We start from the raw sequence: 22,052 nt of genomic DNA, 5'->3' as shown, positions 1-22,052 counted from the left end.
ACCTCGACAAACCACTCATCACTCTTAGTCAACCTCTCTTTTACTCCCACTTCAACAAATCAACAACCAATCCCCCAATTGATCACAAACCTCTTATCCAATGTCAAATCAATCATTAACCACCATCCGACATTCATATCGTGACCTCAAACTTTCAAATGATCGTCAAACCAACCATTAATTCCAACCTCACACTCGACAAACCACCCACCACCCGACCTCCATCTCGTGACCTCACACATTCAAATGTTCGCCACACCAACCACTAATTTTGACCCCACACTCGAAAAAGTACCCACCACCCGACCTCAATCTCGTGACCTCACACTTTTAAATGCTCGTCATACCAACCACTAATTCCGACATCACACTAGACAACCACCCACCACTCGACCTCCATCTCGCGACATCAGACTTTTGCCAAACCAACCCCTAATTCCGACCTCACACTTTCAGGTGCTTATCATTTGTTTAAAAGTTGCGTCACCATATAATATAGTCAATAATACATCCTTGAAAATATAAATTTGCATGTTCTGGGATTTGAAACCTGGTCTCCCGCTTGAAATGTGAACACTTAAACCGTTAGACCATTTATGATTGCTGAAATAATTTTATTATTTTGTGTATACATATATATTTTGTATTTAATATTTATTACCAATTAGTTAACTACCACCCGACATTTATCTCGGGACCTCATACTTTGAAATGCTCGTCAAACCAACCATTAATTCCAACCTCACACTCGAAAAACCACCCACCACCTGACCTCCATCTCATGACCTCACACTTTTAAATGCTCTTCAAACCAACCACTAATTCTGACGTCACACTCGACAAACCACCCACCACCCGACCTCCATCTCCTGACCTCACACTTTCAAATGCTCTTCAAACCAACCATTAATTCCAACCTCACACTCGACAAACCACCCACCACCTCATGACCTCACAATTTCAAATGCTCGCCAAACCAACCACTAATTCCGTCGTCAATCTCGACAAACCACCCACCACCCGACCTTCATCTCGTGACCTCACACTTTCAAATTCCCTTCAAAACAACCATTAATTCCAACTTCATACTCGACAAACCACTCTCCACCCGACCAACATCTCGTGACCTCACACTTTCAAATGCTTGCCAAACAAACCACTAATTTCGACCTCATACTCGACAAACACCCACCACCCGACCTCCATCTCGTGACCTCACAATTTCAAATGCTCGACATACCAACCACTAATTCTAATACCATACTTGACAAACCACCGACCACTCTACCTCCATCTCATGACCTCACAATTTCAAATACTCGTCATACCAACCACTAATTCCAATATAATACTCGACAAACCACCGACTAACATCTCGTGACCTCAGACATTTAAATGTTCGTAAAAAAACAACCACTAATTCTGACCTCACACTTTCAGATGTCTATGATTTGTTTAAAAATTGCGCCACATTTAATATATTCAAGAATATCTTCATGAAATGCATGAAATGTGAACACTTAAACCGGTATACGACTTATGATTGTTGAAATAATTTTATTATTTTGTGTATGCATATATATTTTGTATTTAATATTTATTACCAATTAGTTAATTTTTATATTAACATAAAAATTATATATACTCATAAAAAATATAATATATATATATATATATATATATATATATATATATATATATATATATATATATATATATATATATATATATATATATATATATAATGAGAGAGAAAAAATATGTATGATAAAAGATAAAATGTATTTATATAAAATGTAGTTAACTAATATAATATATATATATATATATTTATATATATATATATATATAATGTAACAAATAAATATAAAATTATAAAGGTAGGTGAATTTATAAAAATAAATAAAATTGTTTATATTTATATATAAATAAAATAAATATAAAAATTATGAAGTTAGGTTTATTTATAACTAATTTTTTTTATATCTTGAATTAATATTAATATAAATAATTTTTTTAGATAATATATGATAAAGAAATATATATTATAATATATATATAATATATATATATATTATATAATAATGAAAATAATTAAAAAAATAAAGAGGAAGAGAGAAGAGAAAAAATATTTGATGACGTGGATTATATATTTAATGACATGAATTAATGTAGTGCTTGTTAACTTTAAGCATTATTATATATATATATATATTGTTATTATTAAATATAAAAATAAATATGTTATGTAATATTATATATTTTAATATAAAATTATTGATAAAAAATATTTTATATTATTAGTGCCAAAAAAATATAAATATGTATATGGGATGAGAGAGTAAAAAATACTTAATAATTAAATTAATATATATATATATATATATATATATATATATGAATATATGAATATATATATATATATATATATATATATATATATATATATATATATATATATATATATATATATATATATATATATATATATATATATATATATATATATATATATATGAATATATGAATAAGATAACAACAGAATATATAAATAAATAAGTTAAAAAAATATATAAACAAATAAACTATAAACAGAATATATAAACATTTTGAATTATGTGATAGTAGTCATACTCACCCTTTTACAACATTCTCTGCATATTGACGATAAAATATATAAATACCCTTTCACAACATTCTCTGCATACTAACGATAAAATATATAAATACCCTTTCACAACATTCTCTGCATTAAGATAAAATATATAAATAAGCAAATAAAAAAAAATAAATAAATATTTTGAATTATGTGTTAGTCGCTCATAATCACCTTTCATTCGACAATATGAATGAAAGAAAGAGAAAAGACCACGTGTTCTCCTATTTCTAAGGTGACATTATTAAATCTTTAGCTCTTATACTATTAATCTATTTAATATACTTTTATCCAATTTCATAGGTAAATTAAAATATTTTCTCACTATTATTATTTTCACAATTTTTAATAAAAAAATGTTATTTCTCACTTATTAATCTTTATTTTTAACATTATTAATATTTTTTAATAATTATTTTCTCTAATTTAGTCTTCAATTCTAACATTTTTGTTATTTTAATTACTACAATATAAGTATGTATGTAACTTATATATATATTTATTTTGATATCATTGGTTTTAAAGTTATTTATAATTTAATAAAAAAAAATTAATATCTCAACTTTAATACATATTTAGATAATGAGTACCAACTAATATAGAATAAAGATATACATAGAGAACCATCTAATGAAATAAAAATCAAGTTTGGGACTATAATAGTTCCTTAAACTTAAAATGATTCTAACAATTTCTAACCTAATTAAATAATATATAATTTTAAAAAAAAGAAAGATGGATTAAATATAATTTATAAAATTTGATATTTTTAGTAAAAGTATTAATATATAATAATAAAGTATATATTAAAAATATTTAAGATTTCATCCTTTCTAGATATCTTGTTTGATCGGTGAATTATTTAAGTTTTTAATTAAATTAAAAAAAAAGTATATATAAATCTTTTTATAATTTAATTTTAATTAATTCATTCATTAAATTGTAAAAATCAAATTAAAAAAAAGAAAAAGAAACCTTTATTTTTTATTTTTTTTCATGTTATGATGACGAGGCAGTTTGACGCGGCTTGAGGCTGGATATTGGTAACAAGGTAGCAAAAATATTGTGTTTGTGGGTTTTGTTTAATTATTGTAATAATTTTTTATAAAAATAAAGTAATAATATTTTAATATTTAAACTGATATTAAAAAGTAAATAAAATGGAAATGTTTTAATTTTGAATAAAAAAAAGAAAGAAATGAAACAAAGCTGTTGGCGTAAAAGGTTTGTTTCTGATGGGGTTTGAATTGAACCATACAGAACCGCAACCACCACCCACCACCACTTCAAAAACTTGACACGCGTCGGAGGCATCTTAATAAAAACTGGACCCACGATTTCTCTCCTTCCCTAAACCCCTTTGCATGAAGCCCTCGTTTCACCCATTTTCAACTATAAATATATACTCTCTTCCCTTCAAGCTTTTCTTCACATCCATTCACTTCCAAGTACTACTTACAGGGTAAGTCACTCACAATTCCCTCTTTCTCTTTCTGTCGTCTCTGTATTTCAATTCTATTGCATGCCAGTTTTTTTTTTTTTTTTATTTCTTCTGTAAGTTTGATTGATTTCATTTTCTTGATTTTGATTTTGATTTCATAGTTAGGGCTCTTATATATCAATCCTTTACTGTTCTTTTCTTCTTATCTGGATTTTATCTTGTGACATTTATACATGCATGTGGATGTGGTCTGCAGTCTGCAGATTAGTTTTCTGTTTGGAGTCGACATTGATTTTGTTGATTGTAGCGATTCGCATGTGACTATGAACTATAGATCTGCTTTCTTGAAGCTGGGTTTTGTTCAAATTAGCACATTCTCATACAAAATGTGTAGAATTATCCCGGAAGAAAATAATTCCAATAATGGAATGTTGAGAAAGTAAGCCAATCAATTAGACTAATTGATTTGTAAATCAATCAATTAGACTAATTGATTTGCTAATTAACCGTTGATTATCAATTACATGATTTTACTATTTAATAATTTCCTTTTCTGCAAATGTAATTTTACTATTTAAGCACTAGACGTCTTATGTAAGAAGCACAACAACAAAAACACAAAGCAATAAAATATTCTCTCTTTTATTTATTTTTCTACATGGTATCAGAGCGGGTTTTTTCATCTTGAAGAAACCGACTCACAATTTTCCGCTGCCTCCTCCAATGGTGGAAATAACCATTGGAGGAGAACTCAAATGATTCTATAATCTCATATTTCTCTAAAATTATTATCACAAATTTTGGTGCATTTTTTTCATAGTTTAGTCAAATCTGTATCAAGCATCGTCTTCGTGTCTCGACAGATTTTTTTTTCTCCTTTTTTGGCAAACGTCGTCTTCATGTCTCGACAGATTTCTTTCAACATTTATCTTTCCAAAAATTATCATTTTTCACTTCAAGAGTTGAGCCAAGAGCCAAGAACCACTCCTCTAACTAAGTGAATCATGATTTTTGAATCAGTAAAATTGAAAGAATGTCATCAATAATTCATCGACAACACCCTCTTCAATCTCTGTCAAGGCTCTATTACACTCCTCTACGTTACATTCCGCAATCAAGTGGTTGACATACTCACCAAGCCGACTCGAGGAAGCATGTAGCAAGTTGGGCAGTCTCAACATCTACTACCCAACTTGAGGGGGAGTGTAGAATTATCCTTGAAAAAAAAATAATTCCAAGAATGGAATGTTGAGAAAGTCAGCAGCAAATCAAGCAATTAGATTAATTGATTTGTAAATCAATCAATTAGACTAATTGATTTTCTTAATTTGCTAATTGGCCGTTCATTATCAATTACATGATTTTACTATTTAATTATTTCATTTTCTGCTAATGTAATCTTACTATTTAAGCACTAGACAGTAAGGATGGCAATTTGAAACCGCCCCGCGAAAACCGAACCGAATTGCCCCGTTTGGGACGGTTTTTTCCCGAAACCGAACGAGAATGGGGCGAGGATGGTATTTGTGCCCCCCACCCCGACCCGCCCCGATTTCACCCCGTTTTCACCCCGATTCTTCCCCGAATACCATAAACATAATTAAATATATTAAATCACCAATATATTTATTTACTTACTATATTTTATAAGAGTATTAAAATTATTTCTTTACAATAATATAAAATTTTAATATATTACAATATATATTATATTAAAAAAATCGTTTATATAATTTTATTGTATAATTTTTATTTATTTTTTTAAAATAAAAATTATTAACGGTGCCCCGCGGGATTCCCCGAAACCGAAAAAAACCGAACGGGGCGGGGATGGTATTAAAAAAATCCCCGAAATTAAAATGGGGCGGGGATGGTAATTGCATTCCCCGCCCCGAACCGCCCCATTGCCATCCCTACTAGACAGTCTTATGTAAGAAGACAACAAAAACACAAGAAATAAAATTTCTCTCTTCACTTTATTTTTTTCTACAACGTAGAAAAATAAAGAAAAGAGAGAAATTTTATTTCTTGTTTTTTTTTTTTTTTTTTTTTTTTTTTTTGAAATCGTCGATAAAGCTAAGAAAATACCTCTTTCCACTGTTGGATGCAGGAGTTATAGGGCCACAGATGTCTGAGTAAACGAGCTCCAACGGCTAAGTTTCTCTCCAAGAGACATGCTTCGGGATTGCACTTCTTGTCTGTTTTCCATTTAGACAATCCACACACATTAGTTGAAGCCGAGAACTTTGGAAGACCATGTACCATCTCTTTGTACTGAAGTGTGCGCAGACCTTTGTAATTGAGGTGACCAAATCATTAATGCCAAAGCTTAGATAGATCATCTCTATTTGTATGAAAACAATTCACTTCTTTGCTTCTTTCTTGCTGCACATTCTTAACCCTTGGTGATTCTGACATAATGGTGAATATCCTATTTGCACTCTTCTTAGTCTGTGCAATCAAACATTTTTGTGGGTGATAGATGTTGCATAGTTTTCCTTGAAACAACATTGTTAATCTCTTCTCTTGCAGTTGACCAATGCTCAATAGATTGTTCTTGAGATCTGGTATGAAGTAGACATCTCCTATGCCATATACAACGCCTCATAGCTCTAATTTAACAACTCCTTTGCCACTTACTTGCATTCTGATGTTGTTTCCAAGCTTGACTGAATGGGAGAATGTCAAGTCCAAGCTTGAAAACATATCTTTGTCACTGCACATATGGTTTGAGCACCCTGAATTAATGAACCAAACGTCTCTCCTTTTTCTCTCAAAATCATCCACATAAGCCATCAATAAAAGTTCATCCTCTTCCAGTTCAACATAATTTGCTTCTTTGTTCCACTTAGAACACTTTAATTGATAGTGTCCCAAATTTTGACACTTAAAACACTCAATAGTGTCTTTATCCACATTATATCTTCCTCTACCTCGACCACGGCCTCGAGATGGTCCTCTGCCTCTGCCCCTTCCATACCTTGCTCTTTCTTCCACCTTGAGAGCTTGGTCATCATCTTCCTTGTGAACGCGATTGAACTTCTGCTCGTAATCACAAGTGAGCTTTGTAGTTCATCAATGAATATGTTATCTATGTCCTTGGATTCTTCGATGGACACTACCACACATGTGAATTGCTCAGTCAAAGTGCGCAAGATTTTCTCCACGATCTTAGAATCTGGCATGTCATCCCCGTTGTTGCGCAACTTGTTTGCAATTACCATTACTCATGCAAAGTAATCACTAATGCTTTCTCCTTTCTTCATCTATAGAATTTCAAAATCTCTTTTTAGAGAATTTCTCAATGACTTCTTCACTTTTTCATTTCCTCCAAATTTCTTCTTCAGTGAATCCCACACCACCTTGTATGTGCGACGATCCAAAATTTGCTCGAAAACAGTTCTATCTATTGCTTGAAAGAGATAATGTTTTACTTGGTGATCTTTGGTTCTGGCATTATCCAATAGTCCATGTTGTGCATCTGTGAGTAGAGTTCTTTCCGTTGGTTCTTCAAAACCGCATTCCACTATACTCCATAGAACTTTTGCCCGCAACGGGTTTTCCATGAGTTCGCTCCAATGATCATAGTGACCATCAAAATGTGGAATTTTGGTAAGTGTTTTATCTTCACTCATTTTGCTGTGTTTGAGATCTCAGGGTTCTACCTCTCAAAAACTCTCACTCTCAAACTTGGCTCTGATACCAAATGTAAAGAATAGAGAAAATGTTAGACTGTTATTCAATAAGAACTATAGTGAGTTACATTAGACTCTTAACAAAGGAAACTAAGGCTTAAAAATTACCACAATTATAAAAATTATTTAAACTAAAATAAATAATAATTAATTATATATACTTAATTAAAATATTTAATCATTACACTAAAATATAATTTATACTAAAAATAATATTTGATTCAAAACATAATCATACTCTACTCAACAAATTATTTACACAATTATTTATTTAATTTATTCATTCTCTTATTATTTTTTTAAGAATATATATATTTATATATTTTGTAAGTTGATTTATTAATTTTCCATTGTATTACTCTAAAAAATATATGTAAATAGATAAGTTAAGGAAAAAATTTATAAATAAATAAACTAAGGAGAAACAAAATATATATATATATATATAATAAGCTAACAACAAAATATATAAATAAATAATCTAAAAATATATATAAATAAACAAACTAAGACAAAATATATAAACATTTTGAATTATGTGTTGGTCGGTCATAATCACCCTTCCACAACGTTCTCTTCATAATATCTTTTAGCTCCTTTATCATTTTCATATCTTTTAGTTCCTTTATTATTTTCATATATTTAGCTCTTCATAATTCATACTAAAAGTAATATTTAATTTCAAAAAATTACTTAAATAATTATTTATGTAGTTTATTTATTTTGCAAAATTATTTTTCTAAAAATATAATATAATATATATTCTAAAACATATATTTATATATTATGAGTGATAGAGAGAGGAAATTTGGTGAGAGAATGACTTGTCATCACCTTCATTGGTTTTGAAAATGTAAAAGTGGGAGTGAAGATAGAAAAGAGAGAAATTATTTGATTTTTTCAGCAAATAATATTATGACAAGTCATTCTCTCACCAAATTCTCTCATCAAATTCCCTCACCTAATCATTTCTCTTTATATATTTTGTTAATTAATTTATTAATTTTCGATTATTATTACTCTAAATAATATATTAAATAGATAAACTAGCGACAATATATATATATGTATGAATAAGCTAATTAATATTTAAATAAACAAGCTAACGATAAAATATATAAATAAATAAGATAACGACAAATATTTTTTTTTGAATTATGTGTTAGTCGTTCATAAATTTTTTTAATATGGGTTAACTGGTCAGAAAAAGTGACCCTTCCACAACATTTCCTTCATATCTCTTATAGTGTTCATGTGAATTAAAATATTCACTCATTACACTTAAATATAATTTATACTTCTTGCTTTTACGGCGGAGTTACTCCACTTGCTTTAGGAAAATTTATTTAATTTATTAATTCACTTATTATTTCTCTAAAAAATATAATATAATATATAGTTTTAAATATATATATATATTTTGTTAGTTAATTTATTATTATTTTTCTTATTATTATTCTAAAAATATATTAATAGATAAACAAAATATATATATATATAATATAAATATTTAAGCTAAAAATATATATAAATAAATAAGCTAACGACAAAATATAAAATTAAATAAGATAATGCACAAAAACAAATAAATAAACATTTTCATAATCACTCTTTCACAACATTCTTTAAATACTACCAACGAGAAAATCTATAAATAACGATAAAATAAATGAATATTTTGAATTATGTGTTCGGCCAATCTTTAACTCCTCTATATTAACAATTTAAATTAAAATATAATATATATTTTTAAAAATATATATATATTTTTTGTTAATTGATTTATTAATTTTTTCTTATTAATACTCTAAAAAATATATTTATATATATATATATATATATATATATATATATATAATATATATAAACAATTAGGCTAAAAAAATATATAAATAAACAAGCTAACACAAAATATTAAATTAAATAAAATAACGACAAAAAAAATGAATATTTTGAATTATGTATTAGTAGGTCATAATCACCTTCAATAATATTCTTTGCCAATCTTTAACTCCTCTATTCACAATGTAAATTAAAATATTCACTTATTATACTAAAAATAATATTTGATTCAAAGTAGTCATAAACTTACTTAACAAATTATTTAAATAATTATTTATTTAATTTATTCATTCTTTTATTATTTCTCTAAAAACAAATATAATATAATATATATATTTATATAATTTTGTTATTGATTTATTAATTTTCCCTTATTGTTATTCTAAAATATATATATATATATAAATAAATAAATATAATTAATACTAAAAATAATATTTAATTCAAAACATAATCATACTCTTCTAAAAGAAATTACTTAAATATTTATTTATTTAATTTATTCATTCACATATTATTTCTCTAAAAAAAAATATAATATAAGAAATATATTTGTATATTTTGTTAATTAATTTATTATTTTTTTTCTTGTGAACAAAATATATATATATATATATATAAAGCTAACGACAAAATATAAAAATAAATAAGATAACGATATAAAAAAATAAGCATTTTGAATTATGTGTGAGTAGATCACTTCCTCAATAATTCTCTAGCATATCAACAACATGGCTGGTCCTAAGAGTTGGGAGGCCCAATACAAATACAAATTTTGTGGCCTCAAAAATTAAAATAAATATAATATATAGTTGTACATTTTTATTAAATATATAATTTAAATATATAACTAGATCATTGATTACAAAAAAGAAAAAAAATACTTATGGTTGTATTTATATGTTTTTGGTAATGTTAAAATCTCTTTTTATAATATTGGTGGTATATTGTGTATAATATTTTTATAATGAAAAAAATGATAGAATTTTAAAATAAGAAAAGATTATGAAGATAAACATAAGATTAAAAATAAATAAAAAATTAAATTTAAAAGTATTAAAATAGAACATCAAAGATGATTTTTACAATTAGGTTAGGGTTGAATTTATGATAAAATAAAATTAAACATTAAAGATGAAAAAAAGAATACATAAACAATATAATTAGGGTTAGTAATATAAAATGGTTATTGAGAGAGAAATATATTAATAATATGGAGAGAAATTTAATATATTATTATATTAGATATAATATGGAGAGAAAAAAAAATATAATTATATTAATATAATATAGAGTGAGAAATAAGAAATATATATATATTATTATATAATAGTGAGGAAGAAAAAAATATTTTTATAAAAAGAGAGAGAAAGTGAGCTTATTTTAAGGAAATAAATATAATACAGTAAAATAGATATTTTATAATATATAATTAATAATATTATATACTAAAGAATTTAAAATTTGGGGCCACTAAAAAGTGGGGCTTATGCAATTGCATTGGTTAAATTGCCTCCAGCCTGATTAACAACGACAAAATATATAAATAAATAAGCAAACGACAAAAAAATATATATATTTTAAATTATGTGTTAGTTATCATAATCACCTTTCACGACATAATCACCTTCACGACATAATCACCTATCTTTAATTCCTTTATTATTGACAATGTGAATTAAAATATCCACTTATTATACTCGAATATAATTTATACTTAAAATAATATTTGATTTAAAGCAGAATGCTCAACAAATTACTTAAATAATTATATATTTATTTTTCTATTATTTCTCTAAAAAAATATAATATAATATAATATAATATATATATATATATATATTTTATTAGTTATTTAATTAATTTTTCCTTCTGGTTACTCTACAAAATATATAAATTAATAAGTTATAATCAATCTTTCACAACATTCTCTAAATATCTTTAGCTCATCTATTAGCACAATTTCACAACATTCTCTAAATATCTTTAGCTCATCTATTATTAGCACAATGTGAATTAAACTCATTCCACTTAAATATAATTTATACTAAAAATAATATTTGATTCAAAACATAATCATACTTTGTTTAAAAAATTACTTAAAAAATTATTTATTTAATTTATTCATTCACATATTTATATATTTTGTTAATTAATTTATTAGTTTTTGTTTTTATTACTCTAGAAAATATATAAATAGATAAGATACACAAAATATATAAATAAATAAGCTAAAAAATATATAAATAAATAAACTAACTACAAAAAAAATTATTTTGAATTATGTATTAGTAGGTGATAATCACCTTTTTACAACATTTTCTACATACTATACATAATCACATTCCATATCATCCTCTCAGTCATTGACTTGTGAAATAAAATATTCACTCATTACACTAAAATATAATTTAGACTAAAAATAATATTTGATTAAACTAGAGTCATACTCTCAACAAATCACTTAAATAATTATTAATTTTATTTATTCATTCTCCTATTATTTCTCTAAAAAATATAATATATATATATATTTAAAATATATATATTTATATATTTTGTTTAATTTATTAATTTTCCTTTATTATTTAAAAAAATATATATAAATAGATGAGTTAACTAAATAAATAAGCTAACTAACAAAATATATATATATATATATATATAAATAAGTTATATAAATATACTACAAAATATATAAATAAATAACCTAACGAACAAAAAGAAATAAATATTTTGAATTATGTGTTAGTTTAGTTATAATCACTCTTCCACAAAATTCTCATTTTACCTTTAAATGATTACCTTTAACTCATTTATCATGACAAGATGTGAATTAAAATATTCATTTATTACACTTAAATATAATTTATAATAAAAATAATATTTAATTCAAAACATAATTATATGCTCAAAAATTAATTAAATAATTATTTATTTAATTTATTTATTCACCTATTATTTCTCTAAACAAACATAATATAATATATTTTTGTTAGTTAGATTTATTAATTTTCTTTTGTTATTACTCTTAAAAATATATATAAATAAATAAGCTAACGACAAAATATATAAATAAATAAGATAATTCAAATAAACATTTTGAATTATGTGTTATGTAGTCATATTCACCATCTCAAAACATTCTCTGCAACTCTACCTACTAATGACAAAAAAAATTATGTGTCATAATCCAAATATATTATAGACTTTTAGTTGATATATATAAATAGATAAGCTAATGAATAAATAAAATTGAATTATTTGTGAGTCACTATAATCACTTTTCCTCCTCTCTCATTGACAATATGAATTGACTCATTACATTAAAATATAATTTATACTAAAAATAATATTTGATTTAAAACATAGTCATACTCTCTACTTAACAAATTACTTAAATAATTATTTATTTAATTGATTCATTCTCCTATTATTTCTCTAAAAAAAATATAATATAATATATATATATATATATATTTAATATATATATATATATATATTTTAAGTTAATTTATTTATTTTCACTTATTATTATTCTAAAATATATAAATAGATAAGATAAAAACTTATATAAATAAACAAGTTAATAATAAAATATATAAATAAATAAGATAACATCAAAAGAAATAAACATTTTAAATTATGTGTTAGTTAGTCATAATCACCATTTCCCAACATTCTATTCTTACTAACACAAAATACATAAAAAAAAAATATTTTGAATTATTTGTTAGTAAGTCATAATCACATTCCACCGACATTCTCAATCTATCTCTAACTCCTCTATTATTCACAATGTGAATTTATTATTATTAAAATAATATTTGTTTCAAAACATAGTCATAATTTGCTCAATAAATTACTTAAATAATTATTTATTTAATTTATTTATTCTTTTATTATTTCTTTAAAAAAATATAATATATATATATATATTTATATATTTTGTTAGTTGATTTATTAATTTTTGCTTGTTATTATTCTAAAAAATATATAAATAGATAAGTTAACGACAAAATATATCTACTTGTATATTAACACAAAATATATAAATAAATAAACTAAAATAATATATAAATAAACAAGCTAAAGACAAAAATATATAAATAAATAAGATAAAGAAAAAAGAAATAAACATTTTAAATTATGTGTTAGTCAGTTATACTTTCTTTCACAACATTCTCTATATATTAACGATAAAATATATGAATAAATAAATATTTTGAATTATTTATTAGTAAGTCATAATCACCTTCTTCCACTACATTCTCTGCCTATCTTTAACCACTTATCATTGAAAATATGAATTAAAATATTCACTCATTATACTAAAATATAATTTATAATAAAAATAATATTTGATTCAAAGAAAGTGATACCCCACTAATATTTTCTTATTATTACTCTAAAAATATACTAATAAATAAACTAAATATATATATATATAATATAAATAGTTAAGCTAAAAAATATATAAATAAACAAGTTAACGAACAAAATATAAAATTAAATAAGATAACGACAAAAATAATAAATAAGCAAACGACAAAATTAATGAATATCCACGACATTCTCGGCCATTCTTTAACCTCACAATGTAAATTAAAATATAATATATATTTTAAAATATATATATATATATTTTATTAGTTGATTTATTAATTTTTTTTCTTATTATTACTCTAAAAAATATACAAAATATATATATATATATAATATAAATAATTAAGCTAAAAATATATAAAAATAAACAAGCTAAGGAACAAAATATTAAATTAAATAAGATAACGAAGAAAAAAATAAACATTTTAAATTATATGTTAGTGAGTAATAATCACACATTATATACGACAAAATTTATAAATAAATAAACTAACAACAATGAATATTTTGAATTTTTGTCATAATCACCTTCAACTACACTCACTGCCTATCTTTAACTCCTCTATCATTAAAATATTTACCATTACACTAAAATATAAATTATACTAAAAATAATATTTAATTGAAAGATGAGTCATATTACGCTAAACAAATTATATAAATAATTATTTATTATTTTTTTATTTTCCTATTATTTCTCTAAAAAATATAATATAATATATATATATATATTTATATATTTTTGTTAGTTGATTTATTAATTTTTCTTTCTTGTTACTCAAAAAATATATAAATAAACAACGACAAAATATATAAATAAATAAGCTAAAAAATATATGAATAAACAAGTAAATAACAAAATATATGAATAAATAAGCTAACATCAAAAGAACTAAACTTTCTGAATTATGTGTTAGTTAGTCATAATAACCCTAATAACCCTGGACCCTTTCACAACATTCTCTTGATTTATTAATTTTAACTTATTAATACTCTAAAAAATATATAAATAGATAAGCTAACGACCATATATATATATATAATGAATAAGCTAACCAAAAACTATATAAATAAATAAGCAAAAAAATATATAAATAAACAAGCTAACAAAAACTATATAAATAAATAAGATAACTTAAAAAAAATAAACATTTTAAATTATAAATAAACATTTTGAATTATGTGTTATCGTTCAAAATCACCCTTTCACAACATTCACTTCGTACTATGAACAAAATATGCATACTATTAACAAAAATATATAAATAAATAAGCTACGAAAAAAAATAAATAAATATTTTGATCGGTGATAATCACCCTTTAAAATATTCTTTGCATACTATTAACAAAAATATATAAATAAATAAGCTATCCACCAAAAAAAATTAATTATATGTTAGTCGGTTATAATCACCATCCACCACATTCTCATTGACAATATAATTAAAATATTTACTCATTACACTAAAATATAATTTATACTAAGTCATACCTTACTCAACAAATTATTTAAATAATTATTTATTTAATTTATTCATTCTCATATTATTTCTCTAAAAAATATATTATAATATATATTTTGTTAGTTGATTTATTAATTAATTTTTCCTCTTTATTATTCTAAAAAATAAATAAATTAATTAATAAAAATATATATAAATAAATAAGCTAAAAAGATATATAAATAAACAAGCTAACGAAAAAATATATGAATAAATAAACTCTAAATTATGTGTTAGTAGGTCATAATCACCCCTCAAAAAAATTAAAATATTCACTAATTGCACTTAAATATAATTTATACTAAAAAATAATATTTGATTCAAAACAAAATCATATTTTTCTAAAAAAATTACTTAAATATTTATTTATTTAATTTATTCATTCACTTATTATTTATCTACAAAAATATAATATAATATATATATTTTTTTAAATATATATTTATATATTTGGTTAGTTATTTATTAATTTTCATTTGTCATTACTCTAAAAAAATTAAAGAATAAAATATATATACAAAATATATAAATAAACAAGTTAACGAAAAAATATATAAATAAAATAATATAATAACAAAAAAAAATACCCTTTCACACAACATTCTCAATACCAACAAAAAAAAATAAAAAAAATAAAAAACTAATCAAACGACAAAAAAATAAATATTTTGAATTATGTGTTAAACAGTCATACTTACCTTCCACTACATTTTCTATCCATCTTTAACTCCTTTATCATTAAGAATATGAATTAAAATATTCACTAATTACACTAAAATATAATTTATATTAAAAATAATATTTGATTCAAAACAGTCATAAACTTGCTCAACAAATTACTTAAATAATTATTTATTTAATTTATTCATTTTTTTATTATTTTTCTAAAAAAGTATAATATAATATATATACTTATATATTTTTGTTAGTTGATTTATTAATTTTCCCTTATTTTTATTCTAAAAAATATATAAATAAATAAGTTAACTAAAAAAATATATAAATAAATAAGCTAAAATTATATATAAATAAACCAGCTAACGAAAAAATGAAAATATATGAATAAATAAGTTAACGAACAAATGAAATAAACTTTGAATTATTTGTTAGGGGGTCATAATTACACCTCCCCAATATCCTTTTCATATTTTTAGCTCCTCTAACACAATATGAATTAAAATATTTATTCATTACAATTAAATATAATATATACTAGAAATAATATTTGATTCAAAACATAATCATACTCTTCTCAAAAATTTACTTAAATATTTATTTATTTAATTTATTCATTCACCTATTATTTCTTTAAAAAAAGTAATATAATATATATTTTTAAATATATATATTTGTATATTTTGTTAGTTAATTTATTAAATTTTCGCTTGCGACAAAAATATATATATATATATATAAACAAGCTAAAATATTCTCTGTTTATCTTAAAACATCTGTCATTAACAATATAATTAAAATATTCACTTATTACACTAAAATATAATTTATACTAAGTCATACATACATTGCTATACAAATTATTTAAATAATTATTTATTTAATTTATTCATTCTCCTATTATTTCTTTAAAAAATATAATATAATATATATTTTAAAAAATATATATTTATATATTTTGTTAGTTGATTTATTATTTTTCCTTCTTGTTATTCTAAAAATTAAATAAATAAATTAACTAAAAAAATATATAAATAAATAAGCTAAAATGATATATAAATAAACAAGCTAACGAAAAATATATGAATAGATAGAATAGATAAGCTAACGACAAAAGAAATAAAAATTATGTGTTAGTATGTCATAATCACCCTCTCAATAAAAAATTAAAATATTCACTTATTGCACTTAAATATAATTTATACTAAAAATAATATTTGAATAAAAACATAATCACACTCTTCTCAAAAATTTACTTAAATATTTATTTATATAAATTATTCATTCACCTATTATTTATTTAAAAAATACAATATAATTAATATTTTTTAAAATATATATTTGAATATTTTTGTTAGTTGATTTATTCATTTTTTTTGTTTAGACAAATATATATATATATATATATATATATATATATATATATATATAAATAAAAGATAACGACAAAATATATAAATAAACAAGCTAACGACAAAATATAAAAATAAATAAGATAACAATAAAAAAAATAAACATTTTGAATTATGTATTAGCAGGTCACCTTCTTAATAATTCTCTGCATATTAACGACAAAATATATAAATAAATAAGCAAACAACAAAAAATAAATAAATATTTTAAATTATGTGTTAGTCAGTCATAATCTCCTTCCATAAAATTCTCAGTCTATCTTTAACTTCTTTATTATTGATAATGTAAATTAAAATATTCACTTATTACACTAAAATAGAATTTATACTTAAAATAATATTTGATTTAAAGTAGAACTATACCCTCTACTCAACAAATTACTTAAATAATTATTTATTTAATTTATTTATTCTCCTATTATTTTTCTAAAAAAAAAAGAATATAATATATATTTATATATTTTGGTAGTTGATTTATTAAATTTTCTAAATAACTATATAAATAGTTAAGTTATAATTAACCTTTGTCAACATTTTCTAAATAACTTTAGCTCATCTATTATTAGAACAATGTGAATTAAAATTTCATTCATTACACTTAAACATAATTTATACTAAAAATAATATTTGATTCAAAACATAATCACTCTCCTTAAAAAAATACTTAAAATATATTTATTTAATTTATTCATTCACATATTTATATATTTTTGTTAATTGATTTATTAATTTTAGTTTTTATTACTCTAGAAAATATATAAATAGATAAGCTAGAAAAAAGAAACAAATATTTTGAATTATGTGTTATTCGTTCTTAATCACCTCCCACGACATATTATGTCTATCTTTAACTCATCTATCATTGACTTGTGCATTAAAATATTCACTCATTACACTAAAATATAATTTAGACTAAAAATAATATTTGATTCAAAGTAGAGTCATACTCCAACAAATCACTTAAATAATTATTTATTTCATTTATTCGTTCTCCTATTATTTCTCTCAAAAATATAATATAATATATATATATATATTTAAAAAAAAATATATATATATATATATTTAAAATATATATATATATATATATTGTTAAATTTATTAATTTTTCATTATTATTATTTAAAAAATATATATATATAAGCTAACTACAAAATATATAAATAAATAAGCTAAACAATTTATAAATAAACAATCTAACGACAAAAAAACATTTTAAATTATGTGTTAGTATGTCATAATCAGCCTTTCACAATATTCTTACGATAAAAAATATATTTTGAATGATGTATTAGTGGGTCATAATCACCTTCTCTATCATTGACAATGTGAATTAAAATATTCATTCATTACACTAAAATATAATTTATACTTAAAATAATACATAATTTAAAATAGAGTCATAACTCTCTCAATAAATTACTTAAATAATTATTTATTTAATTTATTCATTCTCCTATTATTTCTATAAAAAAAAATATAATATAATATATATTTTTTAAAATATATATATTTATATATGTTGTTAGTTGATTTATTAATTTTCTCATGTTATTACTCTAAAAATATATATAAATAAAAAAGTTAACGATAAAATATATAAATAAATAAGCTAAAATGAGTATATAAATAAACAAGGTGACTAAAAAATATATGAATAAATAAGCAAATGAACAAAATAAATAAATATTTTAAATTATGGGTTTGTTCCGTCATAATATATTAATAAATAAGCTAATGAACAAAATAAATAATTATTTTAAATTATTCATTCACCTATTATTTATCTAAAAAATATAATATAATATATATTTTTTAAAATATATATATTTGTATATTTTTGTTAGTTAATTTATTCATTTTTTTTTGCTTTAGACAAAAAACATATATATGTATATATATATAAATAAATAGAAGATAACGACAAAATATATAAATAAATAAGCTAACCACAAAATATAAAAATAAATAAGATAACAATAAAAAAAATAAACATTTTGAATTATGTGTTAGTAGGTCACCTTCTCAATAATTCTCTGCATATTAACGACAAAATAAATAAATAAATAAGCAAACAACAAAACATAAATAAATATTTTAAATTATGTGTTAGTCAGTCATAATTACCTTCCACAAAATTCTCGGTCTATCTTTAACTTCTTTATTATTGAAATGTGAATTAAAAAAATTCACTCATTATACTAGAATAGAGTTTATACTAAAAATAATATTTGATTCAAAGTAGAACTATACTCTCTGTTCAATAAATTACTTAAATAATTATTTATTTAATTTATTTATTCTCCTATTATTTCTCTAAAAAAATAATATAATATATATATTTATATATTCTGTTAGTTGATTTATTAAATTTTCTAAATAACTATATAAATAGTTAAGTTATAATTACCCTTTGTCAACATTTTCTAAATAACTTTAGCTCATCTATTATTAAAATAATGTGAATTAAAATTTCATTCATTACACTTAAATATAATTTATACTAAAAATAATATTTGATTCAAAACATAATCATTCTCCTTAAAAAATTACATAAAAAATATTTATTTAATTTATTCATTCACATATTTATATATTTTGTTAATTGATTTATTAATTTTAGTTTTTATTACTTTACAAAATATATAAATAGATAAGCTAGATAAAAGAAATAAATATTTTGAATTATGTGTTAGTAGTTCATAATCACCTTCCTCGACATATTAAAATAATCTATCATTGACTTGTGCATTAAAATATTCACTCATTACACTAAAATATAATTTAGACTAAAAATAATATTTGATTCAAAGTAGAGTCATACTCCAACAAATCACTTAAATAATTATTTATTTCATTTATTCGCTCCTATTATTTCTCTAAAAAATATAATATAATATATATATATATTTAAAATATATATATTTATATATTTTGTTAAATTTATTAATTTTCCATTATTATTATTTAAAAAAATATATAAATATATAAGCTAACTACAAAATATATAAATAAATAAGCTAAACAATTTATAAATAAATAAGCTAACGAACAAAAAAAACATTTTAAATTATGTGTTAGTAAGTCATAATCACCCTTTCACAATATCCTGACGATAAAAAAATATATTTTGAATGATGTATTAGTGGGTCATAATCACCTTATGACAATATGAATTAAAATATTCACTCATTACACTAAAATATAATTTTTACTTAAAATAATACTTAATTTAAAATAGAGTCATACTCTCTGATCAATAAATTACTTAAATAATTATTTTTTTAATATATTCATTCTCATGTTATTTCTATAAAAAATATAATAAAATATATATTTTTTAAAAAATATATATTTATATAGGTTGTTAGTTGATTTATTAATTTTCCCAAATAAATAAGCTAAAATAGTATATAAATAAACAAGCTAACTAAAAATTATATGAATAAATAAACTAATGAACAAAATAAATAAATTTTTTAATTATGGGTTTGTTCGGTTATAATCACTCTTCCACAACATTCTCTTCATATCTTTTGTTCATCTATCATTAATACAACTAGCATGAATTTCGTGCATTTCGTGCATTTGCACGGATAAGAATATATATAAAAAATTATTTATTTATAAATATTTTAGATAAAATTAATTTTCATCTTAAACTTAATATTAACATATATTTTATCCTTTCGGCACCCACTTAACCCCTCAATTGACCTTAATCTTTGTGACTTACACTTTTTTATAAGCATTTTTTATCCCTTCGGCAAACCACCCACCAATCTTAGTCGACCTCAATTGATGACATATCTCTTATATCTCGTCAAACTCAACCACTAACCCTTCAATTGACCATCATCTTGTGACTCACACTTTTTCATATGACTCTGTATTCTCTCGTCAAATCACTCATTGACCATAATCTTGTGACTCACACTTTTTAATATGACTTTTTCCCTCGACAAACCACTCACCAATCTTAGTCAACCTTTCTTTTACTTTCACTTTAACAAATCAAAACAAATCCCCCAATTGATCACACACCTCTTATCCAACGCAAAACCAACCACTAACCACCACCCGACATTCACCTCGTGACCTCACACTTTCAAATGCTCGTCAAACCAACCATTAATTTCAAACTCACACTCGACAAACCACCCACCACACGACCTCCATCCACTAACCTTCCAATTGACCCTCATCTTATGACTTACACTTTTTCATATGTCTCTCTATCCCCTCATCAAACCACCCACTGAACTTAACCTTGTGACTCACACTTTTTCATATGCCTCTATACCTTGACAAACCACTCATCACTCTTAGTCAACCTCTCTTTTACTCCCACTTCAACAAATCAACAACCAATCCCCCAATTGATCACAAACCTCATATCCAATGTCAAATCAACCATTAACCACCATACGACATTCATATCGT

The sequence above is a fragment of the Impatiens glandulifera genome, chromosome 5 (assembly GCF_907164915.1).
Source record: "Impatiens glandulifera chromosome 5, dImpGla2.1, whole genome shotgun sequence".
Lineage (NCBI taxonomy): Eukaryota > Viridiplantae > Streptophyta > Magnoliopsida > Ericales > Balsaminaceae > Impatiens > Impatiens glandulifera.
The sequence above is the reverse complement of the archived record's forward strand: the minus strand, read 5'-3'. Positions refer to the sequence as shown.